This window comes from Mustela nivalis, assembly GCF_964662115.1.
Source record: "Mustela nivalis genome assembly, chromosome: 3".
NCBI classification, from domain to species: Eukaryota; Metazoa; Chordata; class Mammalia; order Carnivora; family Mustelidae; genus Mustela; species Mustela nivalis.
The window spans coordinates 95,837,842-95,860,584 of NC_139022.1; the positions used below are offsets into that span (position 1 = coordinate 95,837,842).

The following is a 22,743-nucleotide window of genomic DNA, read 5'->3' on the forward strand; positions in this document are numbered from 1 at the left end:
AAACAAGCACAGTTTATAGCCAAAGGAGCCCCAATTCCATCTGACACTTAAAAACAGTGGGTTCTGGGGAAAATCCAGGTGCATTCTTTTGTTATTAACCTTCAGCTCCAAGTCTCAAAGCTCCCATTCTTCTTCACATCCAGCACCTCCATTGTCCCTCTAAGTACCTTCTTCTCCAGAAAGACATGGAGCAGTCCAGGATAATTTAATTGACTTGAAGGGGAAGTTTTCCTAACATTGATAAATATTTAAATCAATGTTTGCATGCCATTTTTTTCAACTTCCATCAAATTAAGTTTGCAATCTCAAGCTTAAATTGACCCTACTGCTGTTCAAAATGTCTTTATGGCAGAAGTGGACTAAAGTACCAGGCTGATTTGGGGGGAAAATAATTTTATCTGTAATGGAGAATGTGCAGCATCTTCTTCCAACATTTTTCATCCTGTCTTCACAGCCTGAATCATTCATCTCACAAATATGTTCAGTACCTAATGTTTGCTGCCTGGAAATTTATGCTTTTCTTAACATATAAAGATGACAGACAGTCATTAGTCTATCATCAAGATCTAAAATTTATTTTCTTCTAGCCTCGATGGTAAGCTCACTTAGTGTTGTTTTCAAGATGCCAGTTTGAGGCCATGGAAGAGAAAAAAGAGAGATCCATACAACCCGATCTGACCCTTGACTCATCATGATCCAGCCAATGAGTTTTCATGCAAAAAACACAGCCCTTTTATGCAGTGCCTTTAACTGTGGTTTATCGGTAGAGATTAAATTATGGAACCACTAGCTGCATTACCAAATTTGGTCAAAGCATTTGCAATGAACTTTCTTTCTGATTCAGCAGTACTGAATTTTATTTTGTTTTTCTCAATTAAACAAAATGTCCCAACCATGACTAGAAAAGCAGGGTGGGGGGAAATCAACCACTGAACCTTTCTAATATCTGGACAAACCTCATCTTTTCAGATTATATACTGTGTGTGTGTGTGTGTGTGTGTGTGTGTGTGTGTACATATATATGTAAATATATATATTCTGTGTAAGTAGTGTGTGTATATATTAATGTCTGAGGACTTGGAGGAGACAATGACAGAAAAGAAGGCGTTGATTTCAGGAGTGGTCAACAGTACTCTCCCTGCTTATCCTGTATTGAGGTCTGGTTCCTGGCACTTCCCTCAACTATCACAAATTTTGATGTCTCAGGTTGTGACTTTACTTCAGAACTTTTACATTTCTTGTGTTGAAAATCTGCTTCCCTTACCATCTTCCTTCAATCTGGTTCTAACTCCTGTGTTGCAGCTTGACAGTCAAGGCAGCAGGTAGAATAAAAAGGAGTTACACTTTGGAAGCTCTGCAGCTTAACTGGGCTTTGCAGAAGCCTGGTTGGTGGGGTGTTCTCTAGACATCACTCACAACACAGGACCGTCTCGCTATGAGTGGTCACTTGCAAAGATTGGTTCTGCCTAAAATTAGCCAAAAGGTTTATGGAGTTTCAATATGGCTTATTCACTTTTTTATTGTAGTAAAATTCATTTTCATAAAATACGCCATCTAATCTGAAAGTGTGCAGTTCACTGGCTTTTAACACATTCACAATATGGTGCAACCATCACCACTATCTAGTTCCAGAATATGTTCTGTCGCAGCCGGCACGACAAACTGACCAGGGTCGAGAGGGTAAGAGGATGGTGAAAAGAAATTAAGAGACAAAGAGATGGGAGCAGGAGGAGCACCAAGGAGGATGTCCAATAGTGCCAATTTTATTCAAGGCTGTGAGGCATTATATAGCTAACAGAAACAATCATAAGAAAGTATCTATTTTTAGCTGATTACTAAAGAGTTTGCAACATGCACAGAAAATCTTTCAAGCTTTCCCATTATCTATTTCCCAAGCACCAATAGCAGACCTTCTAGCGCCAGATGTACTGACTTCAAGGCCACTCAAGACATAGTTTGTGTAAAGCACAGCACAGTCTTACAGTGGTGTCGTCTATGGCCCGTGCAAGGACAGCAAAGACCAGCCAAGAATTTCTGACCCCGGCCAAATCGTCTCTATCTGACTAGCAAACGTGTGGGAAGTCATGTAGGCGAGCGCACAACACATAGCACAGACCCTTTCTCAGTGCTACTTGACTTTATCGACCTTAGCCTTTTGTTCGGCTATTCTGCCTTTAAAGGAGGCATAAGTCAGGGCCTGGATTGGTCCTCGTCTCAAGCCTTACCATGGCTTCCCACAATGTTCATCACTCATAAGGAAATTCCAAGCCCCTTTACGCTGGAACCCCCTTCACCAGCCCCTGGCAACCACTAATCTGCTTTCTGTCTTTATGGACTTGTCTATTCTAGATATTTCATACAAATGCAGTTCTATAAAACATAGCCTTTTGTCTGGCTTCTTTCACTTGCCATAATGTTTTCAAGGTGAGTTCATATTGTAACATTTGGTGGTACTTCATTCCTTTTCTTGTCTGTATTATATGGATATACCATATTTATCTGTTCATTAGTTGATGGACATCTGGAGTGTTTAGATCTTTTGAGTACTGTGGTGCTGCTGTGAACATTCATGTACCAACTTTTGTTTGAAGATCTGTTTTCATTTCCTTTGTGTCTATACCTAGGAGTAGAATTGCCATGTCATATGGTAGTTCTATGTTGAACTCTGAGGAACCTCCATACTGTTAACAACAGCAGGTGTACAGTTTTACATTCCTACCAGCAATGTGTGAGGGTTCCATTTTCTCTGGATGCTTAGCAAAACCTTATTAATTTCCAGTGTTTTTTATTATACCTATCCTAGTGCATGTAAAGTGGTATTTTATTGTGCTTTTGACTTGCATTTCTTTATGAGTAACAGTGTTCATTTTTTTCATGTGCTTATTGACCGTGTGTTATCTTCTTTGGAGAAATGTCTATTCAAGCCCTTTTTCCCATTTAAATTTTTTTTTTGAAATTGTATTTATTTATTTGACACAGAGAGAGTGAGCATGCACAGCAGAGGGAGAGGGAAGAAGCAGACTCCCTGCTGAGGAGGGAGCCCATGGGGTTCTGTCCCAGAACCATGGGATCATGACCTGAGCTGAAGGCAGATGCTTAACTGACTGAGCCACGCAGGTACTCCATCTTTTTACCCATTTATAACTCAAATTTGTGGAAGTTCTTTATATATTTGGATACTAGACCCTTATCAGATATATGATTTGCAAACGCTTTCTCCCTTTCTCTTTTTACTTTCTGACAGTGTTCTTTGATATTTGTGTATGAGTTTAACAGAGCTGGCCCCATGTGAAATTTGAAGGAGTGTCTTTAGTCAGTCAGTCAGTGTCTCTCTCCTGACTTTGCCCTCTTTTTTTAAATTTTGATTTATTTTATTTCATTTTTTTAATTTCCTTTCAGTGTACCAGAATTCATTGTTTATGTATCACACCCGGTGTTCCATGCAATACATGCCCTCTATGATACTCACCACTAGGCTCACCCGACCTTCCACCCGCAGCCCCTTCAAAACCCTCAAATTGTTTTTCAGAGTCCATAGTCTCTCATGGTCCATCTCCCCCTCCAATTTCCCCCAACTCCCTTCTCCTCTCTATCTTCCCATGTTCCCTCTTTCACTTTTCTTCACTCACTTCCAGTTTCTTCATTTCTCTTATACTATATTCTCCAAAGACCAGGAAAAAAAAAAGACAACAAAACAAAAACAAAACAAAACAAACAAAAAACCTTTCTGATAAATTCATTCACATTGGTGTGTAAATGACTAATAAGGCCTAATGACTTACTCTCCCACCAAAGGTGTTAGCATGTCAGTAACTGAAAAGAAAGCAAAGGAATTCATGAAATATCGGACATTGATAACCATAGTAGGTTGAGAACATGGGACACCTTTCTGTTGCTCCTGAAATCACACTAAGTTAACACCTCCAGTTCTACTTAAAATAAGGATTGTAATCACAGATCTGAGGCTTCACACAACCAATCCAGTCCTCTCTAAAACTCTGTACTAAGCCTTGGGGCTTCTGTGGGCAGCCACTGTGCCAAGCACATTAGTAATTAAGCCTCAACGTTGTTCTGTTCTTAAACAGTCTGTAGTTCAGATGCTTTTAGAAAATAGACACTCTCCTTGAGTTTCACCTATTGGACCCCTAAGGTCACTTCGGAGCTCTCATCCATATATATCTTCAGAGCACCATGAACTGCACTGAACATGGTTGCATTTTCTTATTCTTGAACTATATTGTCCTGGGGCTAAAATGAATCTATATCTTCTTAGCCTTCCATGCCTGCTTGGGCACCCATTGAGCCTTCTCTCTCATTCCCTGGACATTCTTCGTTTCAGTATCACAGAGGCTGTTGACAGCTCTAATGATTATACTTGAAGACAAAACCTAAATTACCCTAATCAGCCTGCTCTGAGGCTGGCAGGTATGTGGTGCTGTCATAGCAAGTTGGTGATATACAATCTGCCATGAATAGAATTTTCTTCCAGCTGCTCTGACAGGACCACCTGCCGTCTGTGCCCCACTTCCTGCCAGGAAGCTCTGTGACCTTCAGTAGCCAATGCCAAGTGATTAGAAAGCTGGTAGCATTTGTGCCAGGACCTTTGTCTCTGTGGGTTTTGTTTGCTGCGACAGAGAATCAGGAAGTTTCAGAAAAGAACTATAGAGACATTTTCTCCTTATCCAAAGATACAGAGTAAAGATTCTGTCTATACAAAGGGTAGACCCCTTTGATGAGAAGTAGCTCAGGGCAAACCTTTCCTTTCTCAGGCTTGTGCAAGTAAGATTTGGCTAACAAATCTCTCAAAATATGCAAGCACCCTTGAGCTGCTTATGAGAAAAGAGACAGGAGAATCTAATAAGATAAATCTAAAAGTTAAAAACCAGACCAACTTAACAATGAATAATTGGAAAGTGAAATTTTTAAAAATACCATTCCAAAAATATGAAAGCACAGGAATAAGTCTGATAAAAGATGTGTAAGATCTGTAAAAAAAATAAATAAATAAAAATTAAAAACAAAAACAAAAAAAGTGAATAAAAATAAAAACGGAGAAAGATTAAAGAGGATCAAAGTAAGTGAAGACATACATCTTATTCATGAATCAGATGACTCAGCATTGTAAAGATGCCAGTTCTCTGTAAAATGATCTATAGACTCAAAACAATCCTAAACAAAATTCCAAGAGAAGTCTTTGTAGAAATTAATGAGTTGATTCAAAAATTTGTATGAAAGTGCAAAGGACCTAGAATAACCAAAGCAAATTTGAAAAAAGAAGAAAGTTGGAAGGCTAATGCTACCTGATTTCAAGACTTAGAAAGCTACGCTATGAAGATAGTGTGGCATAAAGATAGATCAGTAGAACAGTGATCTACTGTTCTAGAAACAGACCTACTCACATATGTGACTTTCAAGAAGGTCACAAAGACAATTCAATGGGGAAAGTATAGTTTTTTCAACAAAACCTCCTAGAATAATTGGATATCCAAATGCAGAAATATGAATCTTGATCCACAGTTTGTACAATATGCACAAGTTAACTCAAATGGATCATAGACTTAAAGTTTAAACCTACAAGAGTACAAAACTTCTAGAAGAAAACATGGGAGAAAAATGTTTGTGACCTTGGGTTAGACAAAGATTTTGATCAATAAAAGAAGATACTGCCAAGTTAAACTTCATAAAAATTAAAACCTATGCTTTTTAAAGATATCATTAACAAAATGATCAGACTAGATACAGACTGGGAGAAAATGTTTAAAATATGTTTCTCCTAAAGGATTTGCATCAAAAACATGTAAAGAACGCTCAGACTCAATAATAAGAAAATAAACAATTGAAAAAATGCATAAAAGATTTGAATAAGTCTAAATCCTTTAGAAAGAAGACTATTATCACAATCAGTGTCAAGAGATAACACACCCACACTCAGCCCTTTAGTAGGATTGTCTAGAACAGCTGTGGCAGCAATAGAAACAACAAGCAGCTCTGATTTGGGAAGAGTTTCCACCCAATTCATTGTTTTACCTAAAGGTTCTCAACCTTTCCAAAGAAGATACAAAGATAGAAATAAACATGGAAAATTATTCAACATCCTAAGTCATTAGGGAAGTATAAATTAAAACTACAGTTAAATATCACTGCATACTTATAAGAATAGCTAAAATTAATAAGCCTGACCATATGAAATGTTGATGAGAATGCAAGAGAACAGAAACTGTCATAAACTGTTCGTTGGAATGTAATTTGGTTCAACCATTCTAGAAAACACTTGGGCAGTTTCTTAAAAAGCTAAAATACTGAGAGATATTTTCACACCCTGGTTCACAGAACTATTTACAGTAGCCAAAAGTGGAAGCAACTCAGATATCCACAGGCAGACGAAGAGCTAAAGTGTGGTCTATACACACAATGGAATATTAGTGAGCCCTAAAAAGGAAGAGAATCCTGGTACATGCTATAATATAAAAGAAACTAGAGGATTTGTGGTTAGTGAGATAAGCCAGTCACAAAAAGACAAATTCTGAATGATTTTGGTTATCTAAAATAATCAATTTCATAGATACAGAAAGTGGAACAGTGGTTACCAGGGATTGAGGGGAGTGGGGAATAGGAGTTGTCTAGTGGATATAAAGTTTGAGATATACAAGATGAGGTTTTGGAGATCTGTTTCATAATATGTGAATGTACTTAATACTGCTGAACTTTGCATTTAAAAGTGATTAGATTTTAAGTTGTGTAAAAATTTTTTTTTAAAGATTTTATTTATTTCGTTGAGAGAGAGACAGTGAGAGAGAGCATGAGAGGGGAGAAGGTCAGAGGGAGCAGCAGACTACCCTTGGAGCTGGGAGCCTGATGTGGGACTCGATCCCGGGACTCCAGGATCATGACCTGAGCCGAAGGCAGTTGTTAAACCATCTGAGCCATCCAGGCACTCTAAGTTGTATAAAATGGTAAATTTTATGTTGTGTATTTTTAACCATAACGATGAAGAAAAAGTTAAACATACTATATGATATAGTCATTCCACTCCTAGGTATTTACTTATGAGAAATGAAAGCACTTATTCATACAAAAACTTGCACAAAAATGTTCATAGAAGCCTTGTTTGTAACATCCAGAAGCCAGAAACAACCCAAATATCTATGAACAAATGGATGGAGACACAAATTGTGCTATTAGTGTAATTGTTTCTGGACTCTTGGTTCTGTTCCTTTGGTTTATACATCTGTCCTTATGTTCATACCACACTGTCTTGATTATTGTAGCTTTGTAGTAAGCTTTAACATTGGAAAATATCAATTCTCCAACCTTGTTCTTCTTCAAGATCATTACCTATTCTGGGATTGCATTAAATCTATATATCAATATATCTCTAACAATAGAAATCCAGAAGTCTCTCCCAGAAACCTCTATAAATAGTAAATTGCCTTTACATATTTGATCATTTTACTAATATAAGCCATTTTCTTCTTACTTTGTTCCTAAATCTGGGTAATCCCTTTTATGAACTTCAAGAATTTTACTAAGTAGAATTACATGTTTTTCATTTGGTATTATTTATCTTTATTACTTTCATATCTCATTAAAAACCTAGTCTTTCAGGGACGCCTGGGTGGCTCAGTTGGTTAAGTGACTGCCTTCGGCTCAGGTCATGATCCCAGCATCCTGGGATCGAGTCCCACATTGGGCTCCTTGCTTGGCAGGGAGCCTGCTTCTCCCTCTGCCTCTGTCTGCCTGTGCTTGCTCTTGCTTCTCTATGACAAATAAATAAATAAAATCTTAAAAAAACAAAAAAAAACAAAAAACCCTAGTCTTTCAGAGGCACCTGAGTGGTTCAGTAGGTTAAGTGTACAGCTCTTGATTTCAGCTTAGTCTGTATCTTATGGCTCCTGAGAACCAGCCCTGAATTTGGGCTCCGTGCTCAATGCGGCATCTGCTTGAGATCCTCTCCCTCTGCTCCTCCCCGCATACATGCTCTCTCTCTTTCTTTCAAGTACATAAATCTTAAAAACAAAACAAAACCTAGACTTTCACTTTGAGTTTCTGGGTTTCTCTTAGAATCTGTCACAATAGGTCCAAAAAGAAGATGGTAGTATATGGCTTTGAAGCCCACTACCAGCATTTCTTCTTTGTTGCTGTGTTGCCTTCATTTGAGACCCTTGAAGATAAGGATACTGTGGGTTGAGCTATAGCAAATTCAGCTCAGATCCTGTTATGTAACAAAAGAACATCCCAAGAATGCCAAATTTATGTGTGCTAATCCTGAGCTTGCACAGGCTTGCTTTCGCTTCCTAGAAAAGCCTCTTGATGGCTTTGGACCTTGAAAGTCATTGGGCTGCAAAAAGGAATGGTGACACAAGGAGACAAGGACACGTGGAGACACTTTCTTAATAAAGCATTGACCTTCCCTCACCCATAATGCCTCAGTGTCCTCACTGTCAACCCTGTGTCAACAAAGAACCCAGGACAAAGCAGTGTGCCTGACCAGGAGGTTGGGGTAGCTGAAAAGCAAGACCATGGGAGAAGACTGAAGGAAATTTCAAGGACAGAAAATTAGCCCTGTGAAGCATGTTTACTCCTTGCCTCTGCTATGTTGGATTCCAACCCAAGCTAAGAAACAACTCTGTAGAAATGAAAGGGCTTGTTGTTGGCTAGAGGTCATCAATAACAGAAGATTTAAGAATGTTAATGTGCAAGGAGTGATGATGAAGTCCAAAATATTTAAAAAGAGGACCATTATTATAGTCAGTCTCAAGAAAGAACACACCCACACTCGGTCCTTTAGTACCATTGTCTAGAACAGCTGCAACAGGAACAGTAACAACAAGTAATTCTGACTTGGGGAGAGATTCTACCCAATCCATTGTTTCACCTAAAGGTCTTCAACCTTCCCACCCCAGAATCTCACTATCATGCACTTATTTTTACTGTCAGCCTTAAGGAAGGGAACTGTAGCTCAGGACATGGCTGACAGCTTCACTTGGAGAAGTCTTACTCAGAGCCCTCTAAAATATGTGGTCTTTGCTCTCCCTGAAGTGGTTTGCCTGATGGGCTTCTGTGGTCCAAAAACAGTGGCATCTGCTAACCCTATATTCACCTAAAAGGGCATGTTGTCTCTACTCTGGACCAGTTTCTGTGCCTGTCCTGCTACCCAGTTACATCCCCCTTTTTAAGACCTCCACTTCGCTTCTAAGTTCTTTGCACATTGTATGTCCCATGATGTTTGGAAAGTACTTGGGTTGGGATCTAATGCCAACTAATGCCTGCCCTTACCAGAGCTTTCTCCACTTTAGGTGCCCAAACCAGAGACCTTGAAGTCATTCTTGATTCTCTTCTCTCACACACACCCTTTGTCTAATCCAGCTGCTGATGCTGGCAGTTCCACCTTTAAAATGTATCCCACATCTAAACACTTCTGACCACCTTCATCCTCCTACCTTCATCTCTTACCTGCAATATTACACCAGCCTCGCCATTAGTCTTTCTACTCCTGCTCCCTTTGGATAATTTACTTTGCAGCCAGAGTGATCCCATTACAGTGTGAGTCAGATCACATTACCCCTCCAATTAAAACCCACCAAGGACCCCTTATTTCACTCAGAGTAGAAGCCAAACACCTTCTAGAGCTTTTAAGACTCCTGCCTCAGGGCCTCTGCACTTTCTGTTCTCCTTGGTTCTACACTTCATGCCAAATGTCCACATAACTCTCTTCTTTGAGAATTTATTCAATGATCACCTTCTCATTTCAGTCTATGATGGCAACCCAACTTAAAATGGCAATGCCCCCTACATCCCCTGTCCCTAGGCCCTGCTGTGCGTCCTCCACAGTAGTTCCATCATGCCGCATGTTGCATTTGTTTTCTCCCTACCTCAATTAGAATGTTTGATCAATGAGAACAGAGATTTTTGTTTGTTTCTTTACTGATGCATCCCAATGCTTAGACCATAATCTGACACTTGGAAGGCTCTGAGAACTATTTAACTGGATTAATGAAATGAGGAACAGCAAGTTCTTTCTTGCATGGAAGTACGGAGGTAGAGTAGCATACATTTTCCTTCCCTCATTCCTCAGTCTCATTCCCTTATCTCAGCTTACATTTGCTGCTCATTTCTTAAACATGATATTTCTTGGAAGTAGCATGAGGAGGGACCACATTCCAATGACAGTCTGGAGGGCTAGTCCTTGGACTAGAAGTATACCTCATATTACATAACACTGCATTTCTCTACAGACAAATCCACTCCAGCCTCTTTTCTGTGTCTCGAGCTTCTTTGTATGGCTGGCATTCCTAGCTCATGTTAGAACTTGCTTATTTGAGAAGCCAAAAGTGAGATTTGGGAATCAATATTTGGAAAGTCCATGACAAATACCCAGATAAATCCATCCAAAACTGAGCTTCCAATCCTTTTTACTTTTGAGCTTCAAATCTAAAATGTCTTTTAAACTTCGAAGTGGAGTGGTTCAATAGGCAGATACATGTGCCAAAATCTGTGAGGAAAGAAAAAAATGGTTTGTTAAAAGAGTCATGGTGATGAGAGCCTATATGTAGAAACTTGAGGTTGAATCAGATGTAAAAAGTATCTCTCAATTACTCCCTCTCTCCCTCACTTACTCTTTCATTCATTTATTTACTCAATACCCCTGTGACACAGTTTCTTCATGGACTAACCTTCAAACACACATAGTACCAAAACTAAACTTAAAAATGATTTTTAAAAACATCCAATTTAGTTACCATATAATGTGTTATTAGTTTCAGAGGTAGAGTTCAGTGATTCATCAGTTGCATGTAACACTCAGTGCTCATTCCATCAAGTGCCCTCTTTAATGCCTATCACCAAGTTCCCCCAACCCCCTCCTACCTGCGCTCCAATAACCCTTAGTTTGTTCCCTATACTTAATAGTCCCTTATGGTTTTATTAGAGAAGAGGAGCCAGAAGATCCATGAGTCATCCCACCCCTCAGCTTCCCTCTCTTGTTCCTAGGGAGGGTATCACACAACTGGAAGGTGAGTTCTTCTTTCACATTGGAATTTCCTGGTGAACAAAATTCCCCATTTCATTATATGTTATAATGACAAAGAATTACAGTGAACCAATAGTTAAAGTAGCTCAGAACTCCTATGGAGATATAAAGACACTTATGCTCTAAAACAGAAGTTCTCAACACAATCTACGTATTATCACCTGGGGCTATTTTTAAAACTATGGCTATCCATATCCATCCTAGATAATCATATTTAATTGGTCCAGCAGAGGCCTGGTAATAAGTGGTTTTTAGAAGCTTCCCCAGTTTATTCTTATGTGTAGCCAAGGTTCACAATTATTGGTCTAAACAAAAACCATAACCTAGTTTATTTATTAGGCCACCAAAATGAAGTGACTTTTTTCTTAATACAGTGACTTTAATTTGAGATTTAAATAATGATGAACAGATGAAGTGAGAAGCAGAAAGGTATGAGGGAGCATTCCAGGCAATGGGTATAGCCATGAATACCATGCTAGAATGGATGTTCTGGTTTTAGAAAGCCAAGAGCAGACTCTACAGCCATTTTAGCTGTTCTTTAACATGGAGAAGTGATGCCCCAAAGAAGAACATTCCTGATTTCCCACAAAGCCATATAGGAAATGACTTAAAGAATCTGGACTCTGGGGACGCCTGGGTGGCTCAGTTGGTGAGGCGGCTGCCTTTGGCTCAGGTCATGATCCTAGCATCCTGGGATTGAGTCCCACATCGGGCTCCTTGCTCGGCAGGGAGCCTGCTTTTCCCTCTGCCTCTGCCTGCCATTCTGTCTGCCTGTGCTCGCTCTCTCTCCCGCTCTCTCTCTGACAAATTAAAAAAAAAAAAAAATCTTAGAAAAAGAATCTGGACTCTGGGAACAAAACTGAGGGTTACAGAAGGGAAGGGGGTGGAAGAATGGGGTAGCCAGGTGATGGGAATAAGGAGGGCACACGTGGTGATGAGCGCTGGGTCTTATATGCAACTAATGAATCATTGAACACTACGTCAAAAACTAATGACAAATTACATGATGGCTAACTGAACTTAATAAAAAATAAAAATTAATTAAGTACCTTCTATAACACATGAAAAAAAAAAAAAAGAAGAGAAAAGAAAACACCATGATATAGAGCTGGCACTGCCGCAGGACTGATTGGGTATATACCTAACAAAGGAATAGGTCTTTTCACTTCCCTCAGTACAGATTTAGTTTGCAATTTTTGCTCATGTATCTACTGTGTTTGGGATTAATACCATAGGACCATACCTCAGGACCCTTCAAAAGGAATGCTAATGCATATAATTCCACCTTAACTTTATGAGTTTTCAGAGACAAAACCAAGACCCTCTGGGGACAGGATACTGGAACTATCCTATAAAAAGGTGTTCTTCCTGAACAGTTACCCTATTTGGTGAGGCAAGAGGTAAAAATGTCACATTAACAAAGAAAATGCAGGATTTGAATTTCATATTTCTAAAAGGTACAGGAAAGAATGACCTTTATTGCACCTTACCCCATCTTCTGAGGAGCAGGGGCCAGCAATCATTTTAACCCTCACAGGCTCTGAACAGAGTTTTGTTCGTAGTATAATCATGTCTGGGGCACAGTTTGATTGGTGTACAAATCTCCATTCCCCTTGTTCTGAACATTTTTTGTTTATCTTCAGCTTTTGTCCTTGTCTTCCAATTGCTAATGGTTTGGGAGAATTAATGACCCAGGAGATAAACAAACAGGTTTTGTTTCTAAACATAAAGTCTTTGTGGTCCTGCCAAAGATTTTTTTTTTCTACACTATGTATTTCCCTCTTTCGCTGAGGACAAAAGTGATGCTTGCAGGAAATATTTATCTTCTCGTATGCCTTATTCAAGTCATGAGGGAAATAGAAATTAGAACGACCTTAAATCCTTGCACCATATTGTGTCTTTACTTCAGCCATTATGGTATCAGGGGACAGGGGAGTGGGAGAGGAATGATGTTAAAATAACGTGAACTTGGGGTAGAAGTTTCCAATGTAAACATCTTCTGAATTTCTTCTTTACTCTGAAATGAATTATTTGAAACAAATCACTCTGTCATAACACATTTTTTGTTTTACCAGGCCAAAGAGAAGAGATTTATTTTCAAACTGTAGCAGATATTTGGGGTCATAAACAAACCTTAGTGGTTAGTGCTCCCAGAACATTTGATGCTACCTCTTTGAATTCATATAGTCAATAAAATATATATATTTAACTTATATTGTCAGTATATTCTAAAGAAGCTCACTTTTGTATATGCCTTGGTATATACATATGCAGCTTCTAATCAGTTGCCTGGAGGGATGGATGGGATACTGATGGAGCTGCTTTCACTAGAAAATATTTGCAAGGTAGCTTTGGAAGTAGTAGAAAGAGAAAGTACTTTTATTTTGTAAGTATTTGGTACTTGTTATGAAACAGATACTGTGCTAGAGATTAGAGATATGGATTAAACATGATATGTGGCTTTGAAAGAGCTTTTATCTGAGCTGGGCCTTGGAGTATGTGTAGGAGCTAGCTAGAAGGAAGGAAGAAAGGGTATTCCAGGTTGGAGGCGGTGGGTGGAAATAGCATGTTCAATGACACAGAATGTGCAAGCTCTAGGAAGTTCCATGAGGAAGGAGATCTTCAGAGTAATTGGAACACTTGATTCATTTGGAAAAAGATGGAGTCAAGTCCAAGATGATGAATCAGGAGGCAGCAGAGTATAGCGGTTGATGGCACAGAGTCTGGCCTGAGGTCAACCCCTGGCCTCTTCATTGAGTAGCCTTAATGTCTTCACCTTTTTCCTTCATCTGCAAAACGAGAAGATAATAAGATCTCATGGGTGCTGAGAATAGTACCTGATATGATTTGCCAAATTAAAGCAACAATTTATTCTAAGATGATGAGGACTAATGCTAAAATGATGTCAGTGGGAAAGAAAGGAAAGGCCATTGCAATAGATGTTTCCCAGGTGTATTTAAATGGCTTGTCAAATGATTGGATTGGGGTCAGTGAGGAATAGAAGAGGAAGGAAAAAGGTCAAGAATGGCAATCGTGGTTTTAACTTGAGAAACCCTAGATGGTAGGGCCTGTGGTTGAAGTCAGAATATATAAGGTGGAGATCTATTTCTGCCATGCTGTGTTTAAGGCTCCCATATAACAACCAGGTAGAGACCTCTGTTAGAAATTAGCAATAAGAGTTTGTAGTTGGAGAAATAATAAAAATAATGAATTTGACAATTGTCAGTATAGAAATGGTCACTGAAGTCGAAAAGGAAATTTAAAATGTGAGTATGTAGAGTAGGTTTTCTCAATTTCAGTGCTATTAACATTTTGGGGTGGCTGGTTCTTTATAATGCAGGGGGCTATCTTGTACATTCCAGGATGTTGAATAATATCCCTTACCTCCACCCACTCGTTGTCAATGGTTCTTTCTGCCTTCATCAACAACCAAAGATGTCTCCAGATATCACCAAAATCCCTCCCCCATCCCCAGGGCAGGGAAGGTGGTGGAGACTAGTCCCTTCTTGAGAACCTCGGGTGTAGAGTAATGACAGTGGTGGTGGAAACTTGGGCAAATTATGTTCAGTTTCTGAATACGTTAATTGCAAATAATCATAGGAATAACACAGATGTTGTTGTAAGAGGCATTCTGAAGTAGTCAAATGCTAAGCAAATGGTACTTATTATGATTAGCCAAAGTTGAAAAATCCATGTGTTATAGGTGAAATGGTGGGATTTTTTTTATTAACATAAAATGTATTATTATTTTCAGGGGTATAGGTCTGTGATTCATCAGTCTTACACAGTTCACAGTGCTCACCATAGCACATACTCTCCCAATGTCCATCATCCAGCCACCTTTCTCTCTAGCAACCCTCAGTTTGTTTCCTGAGATAGAGTCTCTTGTGATTTGTCTCCCTCTCTTGTTTGTCTTGTTTCACTTTTCCCTCCCTTCCCCAATGATCCTCTATCTTGTTTTTCAATTTCCTCATATCAGTGAGATTATAGGATAATTGTCTTCCTCTGATTGACTTATCTCGCTTAGCATAATACCCTCTAATTTCATCCATGTCGTTGCAAATGGCAATATTTCAGATTTTCGGTGGCTGCATAATATTCCATTGTATGTATATATGCCACATCTTTTTTATCCATTCATCTGTTGATGGACATCTAGGCTCATTCCATAGTTTGGCTAAGAAATGCTGGGATTTTTTGATAGCCTTTCTTGTTTTAGGAGAGGTTTGGGTCATTATAAAGGATATTCATCCATCTTCATTAGTATTGTCAGTTCCTCCTCACCTCACACACACATGTTCAATTTCATATGGTAAAGCCAAGTGTCCAAATCCTAGACTGCTCTTACCTAGGGCTGAATTTAGCTGGATGAAGTATTTCAAGTCCCTCTTCTCAATTCTTTCCCCAATAGGGGAAACTGATGTTAATGTCAGACAATATGTCCGTGGCTGTTCATGAATCTTGGTTGTCATAGTTGATGAACATGAGATTTGTGATATCATATATCTTGGTATTACTAGGAAATATTTTTTTTTTTAAAAGGCAAACAAAAACAAAGTCAGACCCTGGGGTCTGGTTTTCAACAGCAATAAATAATTCCCTGTATTCTCTTTCACACTAGGTCCTTTGCCAAATAAAGTTCAGCTATATCTCAATGGAGGAGCCTGAGGACCAAATGGCTCCTGTAAATCAGGGAACTTGCAGAAGAGAACGCCATAATCTCTGTCTAGGAACTGTTCCCCACAGCCTTTTGCCTTGGGGAATAATTGTTAGTGAAGCCATAACATTGCTCTTCTTATTTTAAATCCTTTCTCCTCTTGGATGTACCTGAAAGTTGTTGGTGTTTTTGTGTGTTTTTTGTTTGTCTCTTTATTTTTCTCTCCCCACTTCCCAACCAAACAATCTCAAGAAGCAAAGATATACTGCCTGGAACTGAGAGTCACTGTTCATTCAGCCAACAAAATCTGGCAGCTGGCTGTGAGTGCCTCAACCTGTTGAACCTGCAAAGGCCCCACCTCCCACACCACTGGCCATCGCATGGAAAATTCCTGGGCACAGAAGGGTCAGCCTACGGACAAGGAATCAGCCAGCCATGCTTCTCTGGGCACAAGGACCTTGGCATCTGGCCAACCACTGTCATTAAAAGTGGGGGCTTTTATGTTGGTTTTTCTTAAGTTCATGTTTCGGGCAGCTTTTTATTATGATGTGATTTTTTTCCCCCCCAAGGCCAGGCCTCCACCCTCCCATCTTTGGTGGAATGTGTTAATAATTTGCTCTAGGGAGATGAAAGCTTCTTTGATACAAGTAGAATAAACACATGGAACACTGTTCAAAGGTTTAGTTTCCACAATAGGATCCCAGTTTGGGGACTGAGAATTGGATGGAGAGAACGGTCTCATTTCTGAATCACTTTTCTCCCGCAGTGTCCCTCCTTTGCCTCTGCAACTCTTTCCTGACTTGTCCAGCTTAGGACAACGCCAGCATGTGGTCTAGGACTCTTCAGACAGTTGGCAGCCAACAAAGGCCATCACTAACTGTTGTGGTAAATCCCTACACAAGTCCTGAAACAGATTTCAGGCAATTTCCTTCTAGATGGGGTTACTTTGTGTGAGCCAAGGATCTTTCTAACTGCTTAACTAAGACTTACTTGCTTCATGAAATCAAAACATATTAGAATGGAAAAGACATCGAGTCCAGCCTCTTCATTTTATAGAGGAGGAGGTGAATGCCCAGGAAGAGTACGTGACTTGTCTAAAATCACACAGGTCTTCCAAATCCCAGCATGGATTTTCCTCAAGACCTGCACTGTTATAATCCTATGGTTCCCAAGGACTGGCGGAAGTCAAAACAAACAAACAAACAAACAAAAACCCTTTTCAGGATTTCTCTAACTGTCTCTTTCTGTGCCCATCTCCATTTTGAGGTGCTTTTGCCACCATCTCAGGAGCTCATGAGCTCTCTACAATCTCACTCAGTTGCATGGTCCCAGTGGTCTGGCACACTAGGGGTAGCTTACCCATGGTTCTCCAAAGTGTTCATCCTACACCCTCAAGGCCCTGTTTTCTGAAGCCAAATGAATTCCCAAAAAGCCATCCCAGCAGACAATGAGTCAATGTACTACCCATCTCAGACCCCAGGCAATTCGTAGAAATTCCTCTCCTTTCACAGAAATGCATTTAAACATCCCGAAGCTAGCCTGGAGAAGACTTGAACATGGCTATGGTTAGTATGTCTTGGTGAGGTTTGGACTAGAGGCCCTTTCAAGAGGCCCTTTTGTTTTGATATTCATTCATTGGTAGGTTTGAGTACTTCAGAGGAGTTGGTCTGAAGGCAGTTCATAGTCTGGTGGAGAGTCCCAGTTAAGGTGCCCAGAAGCCAAGGCCCAGGAAATGCTATCAACTTATGCTTGATCTTATAAAGATACAGAACCTCCTTGGACTCTGCCTTCCCAACTATAAAATGGAAATAAAACCTGCTCTAACCATTCTCAGGATTGATGTGAATCTAATTGGACAATAGATATTAAAGTAGTTCTTTAAGTAATTGGATGGAAAAGAGTCTTATTATATATGGTGTTTGGTGTATTTTTCATCTAATCATCATATGGATTCAAAAACAATGGATAATAATCCTACTTAGGGTGCCTATTTCCTTAACGGCAGACTCCTACATTAAGCTTCGTTCCATGCAGCATGAATTCATGTGTTTTTCTACATTATTATGATGAATTTCCTATGTAAAGGTTTGCAAGTTTTTTTTTTTTGTTTGTTTGTTTGTTTTCTGAGACACTCAAATATCCACTTTTCAGCCACTTTGATCCAAAGGTTATTCCATCATTTCTTTTCCAAAACTTGAAACATGACCGTAATCCTCTTTTCATCCAAATTTTGTAGCTTTGATCTTCATTATCTTAACATTCAAAATATATAGATTTTTTTAATCACCAAAGTCATAAAATGTGTTTCAGCCCAGATACCTCGGGAGATTGAGTTTGCTTCTTCAGTTTCTCTGTCAGATTTTTCCTTTGTTGCAATTTCCCTGATTGTCCTGAGGCCACATTCCTCAGACATGTCCTCCTCCTCAGCTGCTATCTTCCTTCTCCCTCTCCCTCAGTGCTGTACACACAGTCCTTTCTGGAACACAGAGTTCTAGGATTATTTGAGAAAAATCCCACTTATTGACCAATAGTTTAATTCCTTATGGTTTCATTTCATCTCAAAAACAGCATTTAATGTGTGTTTTCAAACTGATACACTTTTCAAAATTGAAATGCCCCTAAGAAAAATTAGCAGTGCTTTTAATCCACCTGGAATTAGTGGCATCTTGCCCTTTAATACTTTGCAGCCATGACAGTTTGAAACTTCTGCCTGAAACTTGTTAATGAAATCAGCTCCTTGACCATTTATGTTCAACAAAGTAGTAATGCTTTTTATTCTATCCCCAAATCGTACCCTGGCTGCACGCGCTTTGAGAGTAAACTTCTTCCTCTTTTACCCCCATGGAGAAATGACCCACCCACAACATGCTGCTCTTCAGAGCCTTGGAAACCTAGGTGCTGAAGGGCCAAACAGGCAGGGAGAACAAAAATAAGTCACCAAAAGTGCACCAGAAAGAGAGATGGGTAGCTTCTTCTGACCCAGCTGTGGAGTTACCCTTGAAGCACTGGGAAAACCAGTCATTCTTATGTGTGTACCACCTCTACCTAAGCTGTCTCCTCCAACCTGTTAAACAAAATGCTGCATCATTTCTCAATCCAACTCGGTGAACCTCAGGCTACCAATTAGTTTGTGAATAATTAGTGATGTCCCACAGAAACAGAGAAATTCCACTGACCTCCAAAGATGCTTTGTGAATTCATTCTTGCTTTGTAGCTTGCTTAAAAGAGACAAAGCATTCTGTAAAATGTTAACAAGGTTCAGCCTGGGGGATTTACAACTGTTTACCCAGCACCGTTGCTCCCACTGCTAGTCTGTCTCCTCACTTGCCCAAGTCCTGCCCTTGTCCCATCCTCCCCTGACCTGATACAATATGAGAATGTCAATGCAATGTCTAATAATGGTTCCTTTGTGTTTATATCATTGCTTTTCACCCAAAGATCCTTCAGCACATAAACTCACAAGGCCGAGAGCCCATTGACATCTGCATCAGCCTGCCGTTCTTCTGGAACATGGAACACGGGCTTGTAAACTCATATGGGACTGATGACAGAATACATTTTTCTGCGTGTGGCATGGCAGGAGTTAAGTGATTAGTCTGAGACCAGAGAGGGAGAATTCATCCTGTTTCACAATTGGCTCTGTCTGTGGAGTTATCTTCAGAAGTCACCCTCTGTTAAGCGCCAGATAAATTCTGTTGATACTATTAATTGATAACTGGCTGGGACTTTCCACTATGAGAAAACAATAAGCATTCCTTTGACCTGTACTTTTCTCCTGAATCACATTAACTCTGGTGGCAGCCCTTTGAGGCAGTCAAGTGCCTTCATTTGTTCAATATGAACTTATTAAATATCTGCTTCTTTTAGCATCTGATATATGGGAAAACAAAAGCACCTTCGTGCAAGAAACTGGGTGTCTCACTGGAAAGAGAAAAGATCCAAATGTGGAAAGTATAGTTCCAAGTAGTACATAGTTAAATGCCAAAGCTAGTCGCTCACTTAATGGGTGTTGTGGGTCCCCAAGAGAGAAGATTGAATGGGAGCCACAGGGGTCTGGGAAAATTCACAGAAGAGTGGACACATTTCTGGGTTTTAATGAATGATTAAAATTTACACAGTGAGCTGGGGAACATACCACATCTTTACAACAGCCTAAACAAAATTAGGGTAAGGTAGAAAAGAAAAGACAGAGCCTAATGGTAGGGGTCACCAGACTGCTGGCCTGTGGCCAGGGAACTTGTGATCTGGTCTCTCTCTCAAGCTGGTCAGGGCCTGGTGCATTCCAGGGCTGGCCCACACTCTCCTCAGCAAGCAGTGCCTACCAACCCAGGAACCTCTGAGGCTCTGGAGCATCTTCCATCCAAACCTAGCCTCTGCTTCATTGTCCTTCATGCCACCACAGAGGGCCCCAGAAGGCTCGCAGACTTTGCACACAGAAACTGAGGCACAAAACCTCAGGGCCTCCACTGCCTGAGTACTTTATGCTGCAGAATGGTCTAGTGGCAGTTAGAAAGTTAGTTTCTTTCAGGGATCCTAAGAAAGTGAAAGCCAGCTTTCTTTGCCATCAGTGCTCCCTCTACCTATTCAAATACCTCCTAAACAACCAGAGGTTGTTTTTTGTGTTTTGTTTTGTTTTGTTTTGTTTAATCTGACTCTTCTCTGGCCCCCAACCCCTGTTAGGACAAGGACTCTCCCATGTGCCCCCTGCACCCTCTAACTCTTCCACATAAAACAGCAAATTCATGGGGCACCTGGGTGGCTCAGTGGGTTAGGCCACTGCCTTTGGCTCAGGTCATGATCTCAGGGTCCTGGGATAGAGCCCCGCATCGGGCTCTCTGCTCATTGGGGAGCCTGTTTCCCCTTCTCTCTCTGCCTGCTTCTCTGCCTACTTGTGATCTCTGTCAAAAAAAATAAATAAATAAAAATCTTTTAAAAAAAACAAACAAATTCATGGACTTACTGTCCTGGTAGAATGATTCTTTACTTCCCCATGGGAAAAACCAATAGTGTCCAAATCTTGGTTTCTTAAAGGAGACATGTAAGGTTTTTTTCCTTGAAAATCTAATCTCAAGACAATAGCCTTAAAAACAGGTTCTATTTTGGACACCAAAAGCTGACTATTATCTGAGTTTTTGTAATTGGAAAAATCTATTCTTTTTTAATCCAACTCTTCCCATTTCCCCACTCCCCCACTGAGGCTCACACACAGACATCACCACTTTTGAGCATGCCTGGTTAAAAGGAGAAAATAAAGAAGTCCAAAAGCGAGAAAATAGCACATTCATATTTTCCAAAGGTTTAAATGACATATGGAAAGAAAGTTAACAAGGCTTCTTAAACTAATCTAGCCCCAGTGAGATTTCAGAGACATGGAAACTTGGTCTACATAGTCACCAAAATTACCTAAGTGTTTGTTTTCTGTAACATGAAAGCTACATAGGAAATTATGCAAACCGTTTGGAAAGAACATGTTCCTTCTGCAGAATGGGCCCTTTCCTTTCCAGATCTAACTTTTGCTTTTGGATAACTTGTTTATGTTCCAAAATACCTTCAGTGTTAGAAGCACAATTGTTAGCCATCAAGACTTATTTTTAGAAAGAATACCACCACCCTATATTCTGTGACTCTTTTCACTCTGCTTTATCAAGAGCTCTTACCTACTACATTTAATCTGTCCGTGAACTACACAAACACCTGAATCAACAGACCTTTTCTAATTACTGGTTGAGTGGTGACCACAATCAATAGAAAATTGTAATGAATAATGAATGAGTCTCTGAAATACATAGGTCTCTACATAAAATTGAGTTCAGACTAACCAACTGCCGTGGGCTGAACTGTGTCCTCCACAAAATTCTTACGTTGAAGTCCTAACCCCCAATGTGACTATCATTGGAGATAGGATTTTTAGGATGTGATTAAGGTTAAGTGAGGTCATAAGGGTAGGGGTCTTAATCTGATAATATTGGTAGCCTTATAAGGCTCTCTTCCTCTCTTCGACATGTACCAAGGAAAAGCCCTGTGAGAACCTGGTGACAAGGCAGCCACCTATAAGCCAGGAACAAAGTCCTCACCCGAAGCCAAACCCTGCTAGAACCTTGATCTTGAACTTGCCAGCCTCTAGAACTGTGAATAAATTAATTTCTATTGCTTAAGCCATCCAGCTTGTGGTGTTTTATGACAGCCAGACTAATACACTGATCAACATGCAGGAAAAGAAACTTTGTTCAGGGGGAAAAAAAGAAAGAGAGAGGGAGGGAGAGAGGGTAGGAGAGGGAGGAAGGGAGGAAGGAAAAGTTTTATTCACCATCTTCAAAGACCATATTAGAGTCTGTGTGTGTGTGTATGTGTGTTTGTAAAGAAGATATTTTATTTTGCTCTGAAGTATGCTCCTGGATTTGTAATCCTCTTTACTGAGAGTCAAGTTTTAGTGGTTTCTACATGTTTATTTTGACTGATTGGCAGAACACAGCAGCCTCTTGAGTAGAGCTGGGGAATACATACTAGCCTGGTGTGTTGCTACAGCTTTTTTGCAAATCATCTCTATGAACATTGGATAATTTGGGTTAAAATATAAGGAATACTGCAGATTACTCTTGTGTAGGATGTTGATAGTGAAGAGACTTATTCATTTATTTTAAAAAGAAAGAGATAACAATTGGGGACAATTAGAAAGGGAGTTCTCCTTTCCCTGTTTTTAGCTCTTAAAAAATATGTATATTGTTGTACGTTTAGTTGGAACTAATACCTTTAGCTGTTTTACCTCTAGTAAGCCTCACAACAACCTGAGGAGATAGATACTACATGACTTCTGCCTTTCTCTATTCCCCTGACCTTTGGCAAGTCCCTGAAACTTGTTTTTCCTCAGGTTCCACACTTAGAAAATGGGGACAATATTAATACCTTTCTGTAAGGTTGTTGTGAAGATTACATGAGATAATATATGTAAAGTCTGTAGAACTATATCTGGTATAGAGTACCAGCTCCATCAGTGGTAAACATGTTAACACTATCATTACTATGATTTTTATTATAATGGTTATGCTAAGTCTCAGGG

General features: G+C 39.8%; 1 protein-coding gene across 1 annotated transcript in view; it reads left to right on the forward strand.

The window, feature by feature from the left end:
• ANKRD55 (ankyrin repeat domain 55) overlaps positions 1 to 22,743 on the forward strand; it is a 290,232-nt gene that overhangs the window by 91,405 nt on the left and 176,084 nt on the right. The gene's annotated exons all lie outside the window — the stretch shown is intronic.